We start from the raw sequence: 22054 nt of genomic DNA on the forward strand, positions 1-22054 counted from the left end.
AGAAAAGAAAAAAGGGGTAAAAGTTATTAAAAAGAAAAAAAAAAAAAAAAACACTCTAAAGATATCCAGGATAACAAGGCTGCAAACCAAGAAAACTTTTAGAGCCTTTATGGCTGAATTCTGTCCCCGCAAAAAGACATGTTCAAGTCCTAAGCCCTGGTCCTGTGAATTAGAACTCATATAAACAGATCTTGAAGGTGTGATTTGAACTCATGTGTAAACAGGATCTTGAAGGTGTTGTTAGCTAAGACGAGAAGGAGATGGGCCCTAATCCAATATGGCGGCATCTTATAAGGAGAGGAACCCTGGAGAGGGACACAAATGACAGATCCAGAGACAGAGGGCGAGCCACCATGTGGCAAAGGCAGAGGGTGAGCTGTGGATGCTTGAGAGCCAACACCAGCCCCCGACAGACTTACGGGGAAGCACCAGCCTGCTCACAGCTTGATTTCAGACTTAGCCTCCAGAACCGAAACGATACATTTCTGTTGTTTGCGCCAACTGGTCCACGGTCCTTTGTTACGGCAGCCTTAGCAAACTAGGGCAGAGACTGGGAGATAGGAATTACAGGGAGATCCCGCTGTTGATGAAGTGCACTTGTCCAAAACATGACACTCATTCCCAAAACTGGAATCCGTGGTTGGAGCCTGCGGAACAGAAACGAGCCTGTCCCCTCTGCAACCACCAAGCAGTGAAAACCCCCAGGGAGAATAAGGGGCTCTGGGCAGCTCCAGTTTGCATCCCTCACTCCCTCAACCCTGAATTAAGAAGCCAAGAAAGCAGTTCTATGGGGGACTTGTAACTACTTTGGAAACTGAGCCCCCAGGCTGTACTGGGTGGAGGTGGGGGACAGCAGTCAAAGGTTGAAGCTACAGGAGCACAGAGCTAAAATTGCAAATCAAAGCCTAAACCTAATTCTCATGACATTATGTTTTAGTGTAATCTACCCCTACAACTGTACACTGAAATAATATTCTTAATAATATGGTTATTTATAAAGCAGCTCAAAAAGAGCTAACATTCAAATAGTACATACCCTATGTCAGGTGCTGCTCTATGCACTTCACTATACTGAGGCCTGTATTTCTCACACCTGGCTGTTACAGGTGAGGAAGCTACTAGGTGAACAGCTAGTTAAGATTCAAACCCATCCAGCCTCCTTTTGGAGCTGGTGTTTGGAGCCATTCTTCCATAATAATAAACTGCAGTACTCCCCACATTTAGCTTCCAGCGCAGTGGACCATCTGGAAAGTAACAGGAAGAAAGAAAAGTCAAGGACTTCTTGACATTGAAAGTGAGTTCACTCCCATCCATATCTACATTTAATGAAATTGCCACCCACTCATCATTGGACTAGAGAAAAGCAACAGTTTGTAACTGTTAGGAAACATTTAGGGGCTTCTGGAGAAAACATGAATGATTTTCACTCATTAGGTTTTATGACCCAATTGTCTCTAAATAAGTGTGAGAAAAGAAAATGGCAATGATCAAGCCCTATCTGCTTTATTGGCAAGAACAATCTGGAATGAGAAGGTGGGGGTGGGGTAGACAGAGCAGAATAGCTGCTGGGTCCCTAAGCAGCCTAGGCTACTCAGCTCTGTAGGGGAACAAGACACAGTCCTAAAAATGCCCGATCTGGGGTTTCTCCTCCTGAGTAGGTAGTTCTGACAGCAGGTGGGGCAGGGCTTGCAGGGAAAGAGGTGCAGGAACACTCTTGGCTACACATCCGGAAGTTCTCCTTGCCTGATCTTTCCCTATCCTAACTCAAAGATAACCGATCCCTCTTTAAGGTTGGTGCGTGTTTCCCTTCCATGGACTGCATTTTAGGTTTCAGTGCATTACAAAAACCATCCTATCAATGCAATCTTAGCAAAAAACAATGTTGGAAAACAAGAGAGTCGATTTTTAAAAAGTACATTTTGAGATGAACAGCCTGGCAAGTCTGTACTGGTTTATTGCACTGTCACTTGGACCATTAACATTTTTGCTCCTTTTTCCTTCCATGGTGTTTTTCCAGGCCTGTAACTCCAACACTCACTCAGAACAGGGCAAGCTCACTTTGGGCAGTAGCAGCACCCCCATGCCAAGTTTCACCCCTAAAATAAGATGCATCAAGCCTTCACATGCTACCTGGGACCGCCCTGAAATTCTGAAAGTGATTAAAATGAATTTCAGTCCAGAGCCTCCTGAGTTTTCCTAGTGAGGACACAAGGCAAAACAGCGGATCAGGGAGGAAATATACAAATTTACAGACATTTGAAGTATGCTTCTGAAAAAATAGATATCCGATTAACTGGTATCTCTTTCACTTTTTTTAATGTCTATATTTTAATACTTCCTTGGTTTCAGGAACTGCTTTAGATACTTCGACATGTTAACTTCTATTTCATTAAATGTTCACAATATGTATTTTAGGAGAGGTGTTAGGGAAAATAATTTCACTGGAATCAATTACCATCCCGTGCCCAGTTGAGAGGTACCACCTTTCTGAAATGAGTAATGGTTTATGACTGTCCTCTTACCCCAGATTTTCATTCATCTGCATGATTTTCTGGCCATATCACAAACTCTTGTTAAATCTCAGAACACTAAATGTCAGTGTTAAGGTGAGGCTACAACTGCTTTGGCCCAAGGAGTCCTGTGTTGTTCAAGACTCACCTCAGATGCAGGTGAGATGTCAACGAGACGCCTAAGGAAAGTTGTCAGTGATCCAGGTTCAGAACTCGCCTGGAGGCGTGGCTTGGCCTTTCTTTTGGTTTATAACTTTTAAGACCATGGTAACCCACTATTTCATTAAACCACCTGCACAATTATTTCTGGTCACTGCAGGGTAAGGACCAAACTGATCAGTGGCTGGTTTTTATTGGCAGATAACTCACATAAGGATTTCTTCTCATCCATCAAAAAAGACACACTTTTCTTCATTTAAAAGATTATGCAAATCAATACACAAACTAGGTGAGACCCTCAAACTCCTGGACTGTGGCCACCCCCTCCTCCAGGCTGTAAGGCTGGCACCCAGCCTGCAACAGTCTAAAACCCTGCGTAGCTTCTAAGGGCCCCACTTCACTGGCACACAGGGTGTTAACTTTGACTCATGACCTACAGCATATGACTACAGGCTATAAAATCTAACTGCAAAATCTTAATGTTGTGCCAGAGGACATTTAAAAAGTAATTTCCTTTAGATTTATAGCTTTAGAATTACAAATGATGTTAATGTGACCAAAATTATAAAAATGAACAATTTCTATTCAACAGACACTCAGATTATGCCACAAGTGCTCAAACATACTTTCTGGGTATGCAGAGATAGCAAGATGTCTCATGGACATAAATAAAGCCATTTGCCACTGCTGGTAACCACAAGGGACTGCAGAGATGATCAGAGATGATCAGAGGTTTATTGGAAACTTAGAGACCTTAGTTTTTTAAAAGTCCAGCCAATAATCAGTTTGGTCACATACTCAGGACTGACCAGTGTGACGGTTTGTATACATTATGCCCCCCCCAGAAAAAGCCACATTCTTTAATGTAATCTTCTGGGGGCAGATGTATTAGTGTTGATTAGGTTGGAACCTATTGGTTCAGTGTTTCCATGGAGATGTGAGTCAATCAACTGTAGGCGAGACCTCTCATTGGATTATTTCCATGGAGGTGTTGCCCCACCCATTCAGTGTGGGTCTTAATTGGATCACTGGAGTATTTTAAAAAGAGCTACACAGACCCAGATGCTTGCTGCAGATGAGAGACAGTTTGAAGACAACCGTTGAAAGCAGAGACTTTTGCCCCGGAGAAGCTAAGAGAGGACAAACGCCTCAAAAGCAACACTTTGGAGAATGCCATTTTGAAATGCAACCTGGGAGCAAGCAGACGCAAGCCACATGCCTTCCCAGGTAATAGAGGTTTCTGGATGCCAATGGCCTTTCTCCAGTAAAGACACCCTTTGTTGATGCCTTACCTTGGACACTTCATGGCCTTAAGACTGTAACTTTGTAACCAAATAAACCCCCTTTATAAAAGTCAATCCATATCTGGTATTTTGCAAAAGGGCAGCATTAGCAAACCAGAACAGCCAGACACCTGCTTTAGGAAAATAAATCATTTGTTTAGATATTGTTTAAGCTAACATCTCTTTTCTGACCTATTCTCACCCACAATACCTTCTCTGTCTCCCAGTTCTACTGGAGAATCATAAATTCATATCTAATTTGCCACCTCTGCAGACCCCAGGATTGAGGAGAAGAAAGCTGTGGGAATCCAGGGACAAGGCGGGCTGGTGCAAGGAAGTAGATTTGCTTGGAGACAGGTCTAATAAGTCCCAAGGTGGTCATTTTGCAGAAGTAGAGATTCTATCTATACATCTAAAGGAGAACAAGTTTTCCAAGACAGACCCAGATCTTTCCCAGGAACTTTAGGATTATGCAATAGGGGGATGTACACTGAGAATATGATGGCAGCACAGTTATTCATTTATGTGGTCAATTAATGCTTATTGAATGCCTGTTCCATGCAAGAACTAACTGTAGGTGCTGACTGAGATATAAAAGTCATATGTGACAGACCTCTGCCCCCAAGCCATTTATAATTTAGCTAAGGAGATGAGATAACACATACAAAAGTGCTAAAGTGAAGAAAACCAATACTGGCTGGTCCCAAGAAAAGCAAAAAGATGATAAATGCTGCAAGGTAGCACTGTCTAATGGATCTATAATGCATGCCACACATGTAATTCTAAATTTTCCAATACCTATATTAAAAAAACTATTGAGAAACAGTTAAAATTAATTTAACACAATATTTATTTCATCTAGTCTATTCAAAATATTATCATTTCAACATGCTATCCTAATTAAGAAGAGCATTAATGAGATATTTTCATGCTGTGCATGTGTTCTAAGTCGTGGAAATCCAGTGTGTAGTCTACACTTACAGCGTAACTCACTTGGACTAGCCACATTTCAAGTGTTGAACAGTCCCCCGTGGCTAGTGGACACCCCCCTGGATAGTGCACATCTGAAGGACTAGGAATAGGGCTTCCTCCGTAAATTAGAGGCTTTGTTCTAGTACAGCTACTATAGAAAAACAAATTAACTCTGAGTCTTCTCAGAACTAATTGCCGTGGAGTCCACTGAGCCGAATCAGATACTGGCCACAGCGAAACTGTCCTCCATTCACCAAATACATTCGTGAAAGTTGCATGGTCCTTGGTGTCAGGATGACATGGGTTTGAATCTCAGGTGCAGAACTTTTTTACCTGTGTGACTGTGCGGCCACCACCAGTTGACTCACGTTGTAGCATGGGAGGATCTCCAGAAACAGCAGCCACCTACCCTCCACCACTTCCTCTCCACTCTCCACAGTAAAGGATGACCTCACAATTTTTCTATGAGGATACACCAACTGTATCTTTCAACAACATCCAGAATACCAGCAGGAGAGCTGCCACCAATTTTAGCCTCCCCTTTAGAACTATACTCAGTTCCAGATAAACCATAGCCTACTTGCCAAGACCTGCTAGAAGCCCTGCAAAATTTAGGAAAGCCATGAACAACTATTCAAACTACCTGAAAAGGTAACATTCTTTGGTGGACATCTATGGATCAAGTAAGAGTTTACATCCTTTTGTGATGACAATCATGACCCATAAAATAATAAAGCCCATATAAATATCCCTGGAAGGTATTCAAGTACAGAAATATTGGTTTGGTTAAGTCAGAAACACATTAGAAATCCCACAGACATCATTTTATCACCTTATCAGGAGATTATTTAACTTGTGTATCTAAAGAAGACATCCCAGTTGCCTTGAAAAGCATCAGAATCTCTCAGTTGGCCGGTCTACAGCTTCTCCAAAGAGAGAAGGCTTGCCCAGGGTCAAGCTTGCCAATTTCTCTCTATGAGCTGTAACAGATGTGGCTGGAAACCAGGCAAATATCACTTATAATATAATGAGTTCATGCTATTGTAATCTTTCTTCACATACTTTACAGCCTTGCATCCTTTTTATTGTTTCAAAAACAGCATAAGAACTTTCTCAACTTATGAATTTTTATGTTGGACTCTTGCACAGAAATCAAGTTACCAATCCATTAGTAAATGTTTGCTGACATCCCACTCCTTTGTTCGTTATTCTACAGAATAATTAAGACTGATATTCAACAAAGGAAGAAAGCCAGATTGCAATCTGCTTTGGATAATATTTTTTAAGAGCATTGGAAGGGAGACAATTCCAAGTCAGTGTCATGAGTGTCCCAAGTTGTCTTGTGAAATGTGCACAGCCAGATGAAGGCAATTCTTAGTTTATGACGTTCCTTTGAATCTCCAGATACACGGACCCACCAATAGCCTTCGGAAGCCAATCCAATCTCAAGTAGAGACGCTGAGCTCTGTTTATATTGGCCTTCTCTATCTGCAGGGTTTATGGATTAGGACAAAGTGCCTTTGGCTGGCCTGGAGTCCGTCTCAAGCTACCTGCTCTTCATTTCTCTAGGACCCCTTAGTCCTGCCACAACAACTTGGTCTTGCCACAACTCCACACTTCGCTGACACATTTCTGTCCAATCTGAACACTCTTCCTTCCTGCTCCCTGTTTATTCACGTTCTAACAAGCTTAACAGGTTGGAAGCAACTTAAGAGTAGAGAACGAATGTATTAATATTTCTGTTCTAACATGTAGTGCAATAGGCCTTGAATGAATGTGCATTGAATCTAGTGTCAACCTATCAAGGCACGATGCAATCCAGATGCTACTCACGTCCTTCCTTAGAACCCTCACTAATGGTTCCCCATCCCTCCCAGTCCAGCAGATGTGGCCTCCATAATGTATTTTGACTGGTGATTGGTTCAAGTAGCATGTTATGAATTGTATTCTATCATTCTAATTGTTTTAAATATGAATGTGTTTATATCCACATAATGTTATGAGTTTATTAAAAGCAACCCTCCTCAGTTTCTAGAAAAGTATAATTGCTAGCGTCTTAGCTCTAGAGCAGCAATTTAGCAAACTAGGGCCCATGGGTCAAATCCAGCCCACCTGTTTTTGTAAATAAAGTTTTATTGGAACACAGCCATGCCCATTCATTTATACGTTTTCTATGGCTACTTGGTGCTACAACTGCAGACTTGAATATAGGCCTGGCCTTCTCGCCTGCAAGGCTTAAAAGGTTTAGTGTCTGGCCAATCCCTGCTCTAGAAGACACAGGTTAAGAGGACAATAAATAGGTATTACACTCAATTAAACAGACAAAGTACAGTTCTTTAGCAACAGAAACAAAAATGACTCACAATCTTAGGGTCAGGAAGAATCTCTCATTTTATCAGTGAGAATCCTGGAGCCCACAAGAGTAAAGGGACTTGTTGAAGTTGATCCTTTTAGCTACTAACGGAGACTCACCCCACACGCTTCACCATGGAGCACACGGCCCCTCTAAGTAGTAGCACCTCCACCATATTTTATCCCATGAGTATGACCTTGTCTTTATAAGAGAGTTCAACTAGAATGAGAAAGGTGTATAGAAAACCATCATCTGCTTCAGGAACAAAATTTGAGTGTTTTGTACACTGTCACACAAAATCATTTTGAAACCCCAGCTAATTACTAGACTCCCATCTCTCCAGAGAGAAAAAGCAAGCCTTCGGGAATTCCGAGACTGGCACATTAGCTAGCTCGTGTTTTCTGGAAAAGCGGCACAGCTCACTCGCAGGCTTGCTGAACACACCTGCAGCCTCGAGCCAAACGCTTTTACCCTCGGTGGTAGACTACAAAATAGAAAAATAAAAATTGAAAAAGGGCATGTTTTAAAACACAGAACAAAGGCCAACATGTATGGCTTTGGGGTTTTTATTGCAGAGCAGAAAAGGATTAGAGACACAGTCCAACACCCCCGAGACAGATGCACGCCACACCTCATCACCAACCTCTGCAGAAACGGGCTCACACGAGGTAAACAGTCAGATGAGGTACTGAAAATAAATGACGTGTTTCCTTTTGTTTTGCCCTTTTTGGTTTAGTTTAGTAAAGCTGTGTTTGTTTTCCATTTTGAGGCACTATCTGGAGGCAAACTTCGCCTGGTTGTATAATACCTGCCCTGATTCCCCAGCAAGCCACAAACCTGTCCAGCAAACCAGCCGGACTTAGGCACCGGAGAGTTTCCGGGAGAGAGGAGTGAAAGCAATGTCACAGCCAATTTCTAATCTTGTTTTGCATTTCTCTTAACAATTTCACATGCAGTACTCATTTCTGGACTTGTCCCGAATGACATGGGAGACCCTTTCTCCTCTGGGCACAGTCCTCACGGCAGCTGCCACGACCAGCTCCATCACTTCTCGATCTGATTAGTGTTTCCTCACTCGGCCGTACACCACGGGACACGCAACAGCTGTCACCACCCAGCCTGCACTCGAGAGTCAACTGTCACCCTGTGCATGGCACGGTCCTGGAACTAGGGGCGCTGTGGGGAACGAAAGAGAGGAGGCGCCTCCTCTCACAGGATCCCCAGTCCAGCAAGGAAGACAGAATAAATGAGTAATTAGTGCCATGATGAAAACAAAAGAAGAGCAGAGCTGGGGCAGCTTCTGACAGAGATTTCAGACACAGCTGCTCTGTGGAGGAGGCCTTCAGGCTGAGGCCTGAGTAGCATGGAGCTCATGAGAAGGGCCAAGGGCCGTTTCACGTAGAATCTTGCTGACCAAGGTAAAAAAGTTTAGATTTTATACTATGGGAGGGATTGGCACGTCTTGCTGTAAAGGACTGAATAGCAAATGTTTGAGGTTTCGTAGACCATGTGGACCCTGCTCGGAGACAACTACTCTGCTGCTATAATCAGAGACACACATAGACACGGCAGTGGCCGGACTTGACTTGCAGGCTGCAGTCTTGCCGACCCCTGTTCTATGGCACTAGGAAGCCAAGGCATGGGGGGTGCTGGGGATGGGGCAAGAGCTCCTCTGCATTTTAGAAGGCTCCTAAGGCTGCTGGGTGGAGCTGGAGGATGGCCGGCAGGGAAGTACAGGGTGGGGAGCAGGTTATGACTGCAGCAGTCGGTGGAGATGGGGGGATGTAGCTAATTCGGGATGTGTTTTGAGCTAATGAACTGGAGAAATAAGAACGTGTGCAGAATTCAGAAGGACACCCAAGTTTTCCACTAGTACAACTGAAATCCATGGGGCCATTTCTGAGATGAGTGAGATGGGAGAGAAAACAGCTTTGTTCCAGACATCTCAGGGGAGATTCCGCTAGAAAGTCCCATGGAGGCAAGAGGAAAGCAGCAGCTCAGGAGAGGTTGGACTCAAGATAAAAATGTGGTAGCCATCGATACATACAAGGTTTTTAAAGCTAGGGTACTGGATGAGATGACCCAGGGAGAGGCAGGATAGAACGAGAAGGAAAAGGGTTGTCTCGCTGAGAGTCAGCGAAGACGGCTTTGAGGAATGTTAAAGGAACACAAGCATGCATGCCGGAGAGAATGAAGGAATTCCATAGTCTTCACTAGTATCCCTCTCCAATTACCTACAATTCCTACAGCTCACTGTGGCATTTCAGAGCTAGTAGCCATTATCGTATTGATCTTAGAATTAATTTGCTGATGTCACCCCAGCTCAGAGACCAATAAGCCATTTATCTTCATATGTGCTCTTAAGTGTGTCCCAGGTGGATTCTGCTTCTAGTGCCGTAAATATAAATTCTAACCTGCCCCCTGTGCAGCCCCGATTCTTTGTCCCAGAAGTGACAGCTTACAGGCTCAGTGCAGTCCCCAGGCAACAATGCATTTCTTCTCTGCTAGCTCCCTAGAAAGACATGAACTCCGAGGGTGGTAATTACATGGCTAACTAGGGTCCTTTGCAAAACCAGTTACTAAATATTAGCTCCAATTTGCTTCTGCCTTCCAGTTAACCCATTTCAAGTTCCTGAGCAGGAGAAAGGGAGTGTGTCTGTGTAATGAAAGTTTAATTCTGCCTCAGGACATGGAATGTAACAGATGTTACAAGAACAGCATATTTTTCCTGCTTTTAAGAAAAGAATGAAGGAGGTGGAGTGGGCAGACCCAAAAAATAAATAAATAAAAAGACTTTGCACACAGTTACAAGAAAGCAGGAGGGGAGGAAGGGAACTCTCACTGGGTTCAAAGGGACTTCTGCTTAATCAGACAAAAACAATTTTTATAGCCTCAGGAACCCCACTCGGTGCGCAAGCAAGTTCTGCAGGAGGATGGTATCAGGCATTCAAGCCAGCATGGGTTGGTATTATTTTCTTCTTTTTTTCTTTGCAACAAGTTTTTTTTAAAGAGTAACTCACAGTGCAAAACAGATATTGAAGTAGAGATCAGACCCGCAAATTTACATCACCATGAAAAGCAGCCACAGACAATGAGCAAGATTACAAGTGACCTATCAAATAAAAGGCACATTGTCGAGCCACAGAAATCTCTTTATTCAGGGGCTCTGTAGTGTTTCTTGCTTTGTCTCCTTCCAATGAGGCACTCAAGCACCTGAAATAAACATCACCGGCCTCCCAAACACATTCAATGAGCCAGACTTCCAGAAAAAAAGGCCTCCTACATGGAAAGGCAGAAGCTGGTAAGATGTAGACTTCTTTTCTTCTGGAAAAAAAAAATCATTTTCTTTCCTGGGTCCATTCACCCAGCTTTGTCTGCTTCCTACCTGAAGGTCACCTGCATGGCCAAATCTCCATCTCATTAATTATAACTCTTGGCAAGCCATTAAAAATCTCATTTCATTTTACCGTACATCCTCCTTTTAACTGACTTTTCATAATTACAAATCTATTTTTTATATACTAGACCTATTAAATTTAATGCCATGCAGAGATTTTCAGAACTCCTGAAGAAAAGCCTAATGCCAGCCTGTGTCCACTAAAGGATGTGGAGCCCTTGCTTGGGGACACAGAAGGGAAAAACTGCATGGCCTTCTATTTTCAGGTACAGAGAAAGAAAAGTCAAGCTAATTGCATATGGGCAGCATAAAAGTGCTGCACTGACCTTCTAGAAGGGCTATAATTAGTGAGAATTGTTTTCAGGATCCACTAAGCCAATGACTCCAGCCTACATTTGTAATTTCTTTTTTTTTTTTGCCCTACCAGTTATAAACATTTCTATTTTTATTCTCAAAACATAAACACAGCTACATTAAAGATGCCCCAGGACTGGAGATGCTGACAATATCTTTATAAATTCTGAGAAAAAAGATAGGCCTCTTCCTAAACTGAGTCTGTGAAAATAATTAGGGTGAGAAGGGGAGGGTAAGAGGAGATATTTCCCAGGAAGCCGACATTTGATCGGTAACTTCAAGATGAAAATCCCCATGTGAATCACCTCGTGTTACTAGTAGCTTGTACTAAAAGAGAGGTACACAAAGGGATTATCTGATGCTTAGTGTAAAGATGAGGGGGTCATTTCGAGCTTTCATGCTTTAACAAAAACAGGGCAACAATTATCTGGCTACACACCGTGTGGTACACCATCGATGAATATTTATGGATAAAATTCTAAGCTGTTTTTTTTTAAACTAAAGTTTTTGTTTCCTTTTATTTTGTATATTTTAACTAAAGGTATTTGGACAGATATTACAAGCAGTGCCCTTTCCAGTACTTAAACTTAACTAAAACAGGAGGGGTTTCTTGAGTTTTAATCCAAATGGACTGAAATCAGTGGACTGTACTGGAACTTAGTACACCGAACCTCCCTGCCCCCATATCCAGTCACCAAATCCTGTTGTTTTTACTTCTTTAATATGCATCTCACCCGCTCCACTGCCATGAACATGGTCTGGACTCCAATATCTGTCAGCTGCACCACTGGTCGCCTGGCTGGCCGACAGTCTCTTCCTTGGGGCCTCAATCCTCCAGGCTCGCCCTTCTGTGACTCCCCTTCAGCATCCTTAAGATGGAACCTCAACAAAGCCACCCCAAGCTGGCCTTCTCCTACCTCCAACCCCCCTTCTCCCCATCATCCAACATGCACTTTGGGTTTGACTTATACTGAGTGTTTTGACCCAGGGAATATTCAGTTTCTTCCCTTCCCTTTCTTCTCCTGGCACACTGTTACCTGTCCTTCAGATCCCAGTCAGGAAGACACCTCCTCCAGGAAGCCTTCATGGGTTTCCTCAGACTAGGTGAAGGGCCCTCCCCGTGGGCACGCATTGCCCAGGCTGCTCCCCGCCAGGCCCTGGGACACAGGGTTCTATTTGCCTGTTCTCACATCCATCCTCCCCACTAAGGCAGGTGTGGTGCCAAGCCATCCCTATCCCCTGCACCCAAGGCCATGGCAGCCACCAAACAGACACCCAATAAAACGTACTCACTGAGGCAACGGGCGCCACTTCAAGGAATAACTGAATGAGTAAATGTTGAACACGTAAATGAGTGAATGAACATCAGTTCTCGAGTGCTCCCTCTACCATGAAATGAAGGACACAGGAAAACGAGACAGACCTTGGGATGTCAGCCCACAGCTCTGGAAGCGAGCTTTGGTGGGCCACTGGCCCACGTGGCATAATAAATACACCCGGAGGCTAAAAGACAAGTCTCTTGATCAGGCCACTGAAGTGTATGATGAGAGATTTTTGCCTCAGAAATGTTTGATTCGAGGAGCAAAGTACTGGTAAATGAGGCCGTCCACAGAGCCACGGAAGTTCTGGTCGACCTGAAGAGGGTGAGCATACGCACATACTCGTCCTCCCATCCCAGCCCCCAGCCCCTTGGCACCAGCAAACACACCCTCACACGCTCACACACGCACAGATTGGGGCACGGCCGGGCAGGAGTGTCGGTCGGAGCTCCACCGCCCCATGGTTCAGGGCTCTGGAATCCCAGGGCCTGGCCTCAGAGTCTCACAAGCCAGGGTTCTCATCACTCTTCTGCTTCACAGAAACCGTGGGCTCCTGGGCCAGTTTCCTCAGTCTGTTTCCTCACTACACAGAAAGGGGAGACCTGGCCATGTCACAGAATTATCATAAAGCCTAAAAGACATGCTGTGTGTATGAAAGCACTCAAAAAATATCAGTTATCAGGTTGTCATTTTACATTGCGAGGCATCGTTGGCACTCGAGACTGCTACACTCTGCCCCTTTCACAACACATCATGATCATCAGCTTTGCTTTCTTCCAGCAACGGTTTCTTTGCACCATGGAAAGCAGAGCCCTTAGCGAATAAGACCTGCAGCCAGACAACAGAGCAGCCAGAAGAGGAGCTCTCCAACAGCTTCAGATGGCACCTGATCCCATGACAACTTTTCCATCCATGAAATCTAAAATCAGCCCTTTTGGTCATGGAGGTCTTGACAAGGTTTACACCTAAAATAATGAATTCACTACACCCAATTTTATACTTCCCTTACAAAAATTCTAAACTTAACAGACTTCGACTTATCTTGCCTCTTTAGCTGGCACTACACCATGTCAGCTTATTCTGGAGCGGGGTATCCAAATGGGTGTAACACACAAAGAATCATTTTCTTGAAGACGACAGAAAAAACTACTTGAAAAAGCTACACTTTGAGGGCAAAAATCCACCCAGTTTCGAAAAATAAGAATCACTGTGATGGGGGAAGCAAAATGCCCTGAAATTCATGCTTGCGATGATGTGAAAATGACACCCTTGGCAATGCTCAGTGGGTGAGTCTCCTAAGGCCATGACAACAGAGTTTAGGACCTGTGTCCTCCTCATTTCATGGAAGAATGATGAGAGATTGTTTTCTGTTTAGTTTTTAACTTCAAAATATCGATTTACAAAAACTTCAACCCTAACACTGTCCCTCAGCCACAAACGGCCTCTGAACCCTTTGGGAAGTCCCACGTGCTGGTCGTGAAACGAGCCACCGTCCACGTCTGTCGTGGGTCATCCATCATGCGAATACTTCGGACACAGCTCAGAAGCCGGCATGGCGTGTGCACCAGCCCCTGGAGCTAATGCACCCTGGGCGCTCCGTAGGGCATGGAATTTGATTCTGGCAGCTACACTGATAGAAAGCAGTCAGGAGGATCTTAAGAAATTTGACAGATGGAATGTATTTCCCATAAGACAACATTTAATAGTCTAAAAAACAGTAAAGTGTGTTTGCAAATACCTACAAGGAAGAAAATAAAAGCAGTGCTCAAGAGAGGGTCGATTAAGAGACAGAAATCCAGAAAATGAGAACCACGTCAATTATGTCCCCCAAAACAAATAAATTCTGATTAAGTCGCATATCTCACTTTTTATAACAGGACAATAACTTCCAAAAGAAATGACATTTTAGTACACACTCTTGAGGACTATTATTTCAGATGATGGTGGAAATAATAAAACGAAAGTGAAAATAACACCAGTAATAATTGCACTGAATGCGTACACTAATCTGAACACTAAGCTAAGCCACAGGTAGGTTTTTTACATATATATTCCTGAATCTTTGAAAAATCCCTGAAGGTGGGTATTTTTATTCACAGGCATGCAAGAAAACTGGAACTCCAAGAGACAAGAGTTGAAGAAGAGCAAAACACACAAATGAAGAGAACTTATATGATAATAGTCTCACCGCTATCAGTCTAAAATTTGTCTTTTGATTATCTAATTTTCTAGGTAACCTTCTACTTCTTCCATCTTACTGAGAGATTAAGTTCACTGAAAACAGAGAATTAAATATGAAGCCATACTCCTACCACATCTATGAAGAATTGGTTTGGGGTCCAACAATGAATAAGACATGAACTTTATCCTAAAAATCCAAGCCTTTAATCTTCCATGAAAATAAGAGAATATATGGTTCTGTTTAGATAGAAAGAAGGCAAGTGATCAAAATTACAACATATGACCTCTGTTTTTCTGTGACGCAGAGTCCTATTTTTTTGTGTTGTGACTTTTCAATAAATAATTCAATGAATTCCTTACTCCAAAATGAATTCAAATATGGATTAACCTCTTCTATTTTACGTGCTACACTCTCAGAAATTCCCTCAGAATTTTCTTCCAACTCATAATATTCTTCTCCTCTATGTCTAGTCTAATCTAGTCTATATCTCCTCTAAATCTAAGATTTAATCTGTCCAGCATGACTTTTTTTCATGGCTAGGTTCTCTTATTTCTAGAACTTTCATTTATATTTTTTTGCAAATCCTCCCATTCTTACATCATAATCTTTTACTCTGACCTTATCGATTCTGCTTGCATATCTTTTTAAACATTTTAAAATCTATTTGGGGCAAGTCTATTATGTAGATCTGGGGGTGTGAGTTTTGTCAAGGATCCATTCGTGCCTGGAAGTGCTTCTCTCGACCCTGAGCTCATCTTCAACACAAGTTGTTCCCATAGAATCCACGATTCCTAGAGGCATGGCCTGGGGCTGACCACTGGAGTGGTTAGGGGTTCTCAGGTTCAAAGGTTTGGTGTCTGTGTATCCATTTCTTGGCTGGGGGCTCCTCTCTCCCATGAGGGCTCCAAGAGCAAGCTTGATGTTCCAGCTTCTCTGCGGGTCTGTTTCCATCCACGGCCTCCTCCGAGGGGACTGGTGTGCAGGTCTCCTGAGCTCCATCTCACAGGGAGAAGCCCTCTTTGTGGTTCAGCTTTATGCAGCAAGTTGAGTTCTAGTTCCCCTCACCCACCCGCACTTCTCCAGTTCCTAAGCAGGTTTTCAAGCCCCGACCACTTAGGTGCTTGAGGCACCCCTTCCCTTTCTTGCTTTTGGGGCAGCACTGTGTTTCAAAATGCCATTATGTGGGGGTGAGGCCATTGTCCCATCAACAAAGCCCACCGTTATGCTGGAAATCTTACATATCAACTGTCTTGTTTATGTTTTCACATCAATTCCTCAGTAACTACGAGAACTATCCTGAATGGATAGAGAGGATTTGTTTGAATGTCAACCCAACGTTTTCATGTTGATAAATATTGATATTTTAAATTTTAAGAGATAACGTAGTTTTAAGTGCCTACTTTCTATTTTACATGTCTTCTTAAAATAGAATTTAAACTAAGTAAAATCTTATTTAACCCTAATTATATCCAACAGAGAGAACAGCAATGACAACAACAAAAAAAGTCAAGTGAATTTAAAATTACTCTACCTGACCCACGGTTTTGGGGTCCAGCCCACACAAGCCCTAATCTCTTTAATGTATTCCCACCCCAGATAAATTCCAAATGTGAGATGATTTCAGTGGTTAGGAGCTGATGTTAAAGCTGAAACTCTGCAGTCTACCAATAAATCTTAATTTTTATGGAGGAAAAAAAAGCCAGTAAATTCTCAGAGGGGAAATGACAGGCAGCCAAGAAACCACCCAGCAAGCCACCTGGCTCCAACCGTGAGCTCACCCGGAATTTCTCACTGGCAGCCTCATCATCTCTGCATACTATTTGTGAACGTTTCTTTTTTTTTTCCCTTTTGAGGTTTTCTGGCTTTTTGGGTTTAACATTGTTAGAAAAACCCACTAACTAAAAATTCCACAACTCTGCTGTATATTTCATACAGGCAGCCTACCTAACTACAGAATTCTTCACAAGCTCTTCTAATCACCTTCAGTTTTTCTGACCTTGTTTTGTTTATGTGGCTATGTGGCCAGAGGGGTTGCTCTCAAACTATAAAAGGCATAAATCCTTCTAATTCATGCATGAACAAACACAGCACACAGGAAAAGCATTGCACCGTGCCAATATAATCTCTTCTGGTTGACCCTATCTGGAGATGGTTCTTGTCCGTCCAGCACACTGGCCCGTTAATGCTCTACAGATGATAAAAACAAACAGAGCAGTGAAGATGTGGCCGTGTGCTGCACGGTGGAGGCTGCTCCCCCCACCTACCACAGCAGAAAAGGGAGATTATAATTATATGTAAGGCAGGAGGAGAACACTGGGATGAGAGAAGTTCTAAGGCCACATGGTTGGACTGGCTGAAAAGTAGCTCCAGCCCTAGCAAATGTTTTTGCTTGGCTTGAAGTCGTAGAAAGAACTGTTGCTGCATAATAGAATTACACATCCTTTGGGAGATATCCTTCTCTCACTTGGAGTGTGAAATTCTTGGTGATATCAATTGAAGCTCCATAGAGATAATGTAAGTAAAGGAATGCAGAGCTTTTGAGAATTATAAACGTACTGCACACTGGACATGATCCAACTATATATTTTTTTCTTCCCTAAGCAAGAGCTGCATGATTCTGGCCAAGAGATAAGAGCTGCAAAAGGTCAGCTGTGGCAAAAACAATTGTTAATTCATGCAATGGGATGGCTGATATTAAAGGCAGGGGGCATCTCAAAAGGGGGGAGCAGAAAAAACAGGATATATGAGATAGGATATAGCTGTGAGAACAGTTATTTCACTATTGCTTTAAAAAGGTTGCATAAAAAGAAAAAACAAAAACAAAAACCCTGGGGGGCTCGAAGTTTGCTCAAGGGAAGGGGGAAGTCTTAAGTAAGTACAGTAATGATAAACACAAAGTTCAGTATGATCTTGCTTGTTCTTTCACTGCCGCGTTAACTTAAATGCTCTCAGAGCAGGCATCTTTAGCAATCAACTATGTAAATTTATCATTTCCATATGTTCTTTCATTTTTGCTCCCTAAATTTCAAACATTGCCCTCAAGAGCTTCTAAAAGCTGAATTAAATCAGAGACGACATTGAACAATTTTGTGCAGACACCTTAGAGATTAAAGAATTTACATCTTATATATGGTGTGAATAATATATTTGGTGAGTAATACAAACTTACTTTATTGGCCTGCATGCAATCCTACAAATACCTATATTAGAAAGGCTTCATGGGTCTAGACAAAATGTTTTTCATATATAATTTTCATTGCAGAAGTTCTTTGTATTCACAAGGAAAATCCTGAGAGAATTTTTATGCCCCTTGAGGGAAGGAAAAAAATGTCTAAGAAGTTTCAAATAAACAGCTCATTGACATCAACTAATAGTTGATCAAATCAGTTTTGACACCAAGTGATTATAATTTCTCCAACTTTTCACAAGAGTTCTTTGAGGATTTACTGAATCATCCTCAAAGAGAGTCATATTTTCATTGTCCATCTCATGAGGCATGAAAAGCCACCAACAGACCTTTTTACCTTCCAACCTTTTCACAGATCCCCTTTGCATTCAGGTCACTGAACAATATTTCTTATAAAAGATGAGAAAACATACAACTAAGAAATGTGTGCGCTCCTTTGTGGGATCATCTTCAGGAAGATGTGGAGCACAAGATGAAGGAAGCACATCCACGCTGTGCATGCACAAGGGTTTGAGAATTTAAAAGATCAGACATATTTCATGAACCTATATAAGGACCCACACTTATGAATATGCATGGAGAACATACTCCAGAAAATACGTAGAAGTAATTCCATGTGGCAGGCTCAGTTAGATATTCAAAGTTCCTCCTTGCTAACAGAACCCAATCTTTTTTAAGCAAGCAGGACAGGGATGAGGGGAGGTGAGTAAGGCACCCGTGGTTTACAAAATTTAAGGGATGCCAAAAACTCACTAATCAAAATAAATAATATCTTAATGCAATTTTTAAAAAAATCTAAACTAATGCAAACTCATCACAATAAACAAACGCTCAAAAGTTCAAATACAGACATTGGAGCTCCCAGAGGATCTGACAAGGACTACATTAAACTCATCTCTATTAAAATTTTGACAGAGATTTTCTATCATGTTCATCATGGATTTTTTGGCATTAGTCTCGAAATTTTTAAATGTCCAGATTACTGAGATTGGTGATAACCTCTTAAGTTACCCAGAACAAATTCCTCACGCATTTCACCCCAGTTCCCAGCCTGAGGAACCCAGGGATTAAATCCTGATTTCTCTAGTCCCAGGGGGATTTCCCTTCTATCATTCCCTTTTGCCAGACACTTACTTCCTGTTAGATCTCAAGGCAGCTCTGGCCACTTCCACGTAAATAATTCTGCCCATTGCTGATTTCTGATATGAAACAGATCAGTAAAGAGAGCTGGTTATCCTCCAACCTCCCAACCCCATCTGCCTTTGAACGCTGCCAGCAGACACCCAAACACGGAATAAAAACAGAAAGCAAAAGCCAACTCCATAGAGGTTAAACAAGATGACAGAGCCTGCGTCTTCACGGTCACTGTTGACTTCTGGAGCCAGCCCTGGACTGTCTAACTCTTCCTTATGTTTTAACCCCTGATTTTGTCAGTCTGCTGTGACTTGCAGTCAAATATTTCTAATTGACTTAACAGCTTAATAACCACTGAGCTTTCCGAGTAAAACTTCACTGCATTGATGATCTAAAATATATACTCATATTTTAGCTATTAAATACAATAAAATGGCCACCTGCACTGGGAGTTGCCCGGAGGGACCTCCTGTCTTAGAAATGGCAGGGACTCTTCAGAAGACAGAATCTGACCAAGGATGAGACTTTCCCAGAAAGCACAGCACTCCTGATAGCATTCCTTGAGGGACAGTTAGTGATAAGATGGTCACAGTCCAATAGGGATAGCCTATTAAAATGGGACAATTATACTACAGTAACCAATGTACATCTGTATTTATGTATGTATGCATGCTTTGTAAAGACCCTCCTATGTAACGAAGAACTTGAATGTCAATCAAGCATTGGAACTCTCCACTTGCGAATCCCCTCATTACCCGTGTAAACTGCCATAACCCACTGGCCATTCTGAGACTCTCACTCTGACTTCCCCAGTTTGAGATCTCCTTGCTGAAACAGTTCTTTTCCAATAAACCTGCAGCTTTGATTATATTGGTGACTTGTTTCTTTTGACACATCTTCTGAATTGTTGGCTTGCAGTTAACAAAAAAAGTACTAAGTCTAAAATGGACTGTGACTCTAACCTCTTTATACGGTAATTAATGTGTAAGTATATGCAAATGAGAAGGTAAAACCATCCTTCCCATAAAAGACATATTAAGTTTTCCTACTAAACATTTATGATAAATATGTCAGTGTCAACTATGTCAGCAGAAATGCCAATTTCCACTTTGCTTTTACAATGCAGAATTCTATAGTGTTAGAGTTTAAAGGGTTAAAAGAAGAAAGCATTTTCTTAAAAAGCAAAGGAGTATCCCTGGCACCACCAGACATTCCTAGTTTAAACAGCAATTAGAATCATTAATTGGATATAAACATATAATAGTCCATTACCCTCAGTTTTCACTTGAAGAAAATGGAGACCAAAAAAGAGAGCCGATTGAATTTTGATGTGGTCCAATTTATTGAATTTTCTTTTATGCACTTTTTGTATTCTAAGAAATCTTTGCCCAACCCTAAGTCTAAGAAATTTTTCTCATCTTTTTCCTTCTGGAGGTTTCACAGTTTCAGCTCTTATCTTTAGGTCTATGACCCTTTTGAGTTAATTTTTGTATATTGTAAGGCACCATTCAGGATTTACTTTTTGTATACAGATGTCCAATTTTTCCAGCACCATTTCTTGAAAGACTTGCTTTTCTTCACAGAATTACCATGGCCCCTTTGTTGAAACTCTACTGAAAATGTATGTGTGGGTCTATTTCTTTCTGCTTCCTAGTACATTGATTTATATGTTTACTATTACACAAATACCACACTGACCTGATTACAGGGCCTTGAAAATAAATCTTAGAAATCAGGACAAGTAAGTCTTGCAACATTACTCTTCTTTTCAAAATTGTTTTGGCTATTCTAAATCCTTTGCATTCCTATATAAATTTTAGAAGATGCTTATCAATTTCTACAATAAAAGCACACTAAGATTTTGGTTGGATTTGCATGAATCTGTAGATCAGTATGGTAAGAATTTATATAAATACTTAGTCTCCTGATTTATAGCTATGGCATTTCTCTCCATTTATTTAGGTCTTAATTTTCTCTGCAATGTTTTGTTATTTTCAATGCACAGCTCCGGCACGTATTTTGTCAAACACACCATTATTTCATATTTCTGATACTCCTGTAAAAGACATATTTTAATTTCAATTTCCAATTATTAGTTGATTGGATGCAGAAATAAAATTGAATTTTTCTATATTTGTCATGTATCCTGAAATCATGAGAAACTCACTTGTTAGTTCTATCTAAATTTTTAATTAGGAATTTCTATATAAATAATCTTGAATGCAAAAAAAGGAGAGTTTTGCTTCTTCCTTTCCAATTACCATGCTATTTATTTATTACATTATATTATATATAATTTCATATTATATATATTATGTATTATACTTTATTATTTTTATTTAATTACCTTTTGCAGTGCTATTAAAGTAACTAAAAGCACTGAACGAGGTAAGGGTAAGCATTCCTTGTGGAGACATCACCCTTTCACCATTAAGTATCCTGTTAGATTCAGATTTTCTTTAGATTCTTTTTGTCAGGTTGCAACAATTCTTTCTATTTCTAACTATTACTATACACATGTGTTGAATTTTGACAATTGCTTTCTCTATATCTACTGAGGTAACTTAATTTTTTAAGTTGGTTAACCGGTTGATTTACATTGACTGATTTCCAAAGGTAAAACCAACCTCACATTTATGAGATAAACCTCACTTGGACATAATATATTATCCTTTTTTAAAAATGCTAGATTGAATTTGCTAAAATGATATTAAGGATTTGTGTGTCTGTTTATGTTTATGAGAGATATCCACCTGTAGTTTTACTTTTTGGGTTATCTTGCCTAGTTATCATATCAGGGTAAAGCTGTCCCCTTAAATGATTTGGACGGTGTTCTGTATTTTTCAATTCTCTGGAAAAGTTTGTGTAGAACTGGTATCACTTTTTCCTTAAATGTCTGGCAAAATTCACCCAAGAAGCCACCTGGGTTTGGAGTTTTCTTTGTGGAAATGCTTGAACTACAAATGTAATCCTTTTAATTGACAAAAGTCAGTCAAGTTATCCTTTTATTTTTCCTTAAATAAGCTTTCACAGACTGTAGCTTTCAAAGAATTTGTTAATTTTGTGAAAACTGTCAAGTTCATTGGCATAAAGTTGTTCCTCATTTTCTATTATTATCCTTTTAATTGAGTAGATGCTTTAGCCTCTCCTCTTTCAGTCGTGATGCTGATAAATTGTGTCTACTCACTTTTCCTTATCAATCTG

The 22054-nt window shown here is 41.3% G+C and overlaps 1 protein-coding gene and 1 long non-coding RNA gene across 3 annotated transcripts in view; one reads left to right on the forward strand and one right to left on the reverse strand.

The window, feature by feature from the left end:
- The window catches only part of SEMA5A (semaphorin 5A), a 524772-nt gene that overhangs the window by 314182 nt on the left and 188536 nt on the right, over positions 1-22054 (reverse strand). The window lies entirely within an intron of this gene.
- Positions 8419-14492, forward strand: LOC119506371. Its single transcript, XR_005210987.1, has 3 exons — positions 8419-8695; positions 10168-10238; positions 14447-14492. It is a non-coding gene; the product is annotated as an uncharacterized LOC119506371 (long non-coding RNA).

Source organism: Choloepus didactylus, chromosome 11 (genome assembly GCF_015220235.1).
Source record: "Choloepus didactylus isolate mChoDid1 chromosome 11, mChoDid1.pri, whole genome shotgun sequence".
NCBI lineage: Eukaryota > Metazoa > Chordata > Mammalia > Pilosa > Megalonychidae > Choloepus > Choloepus didactylus.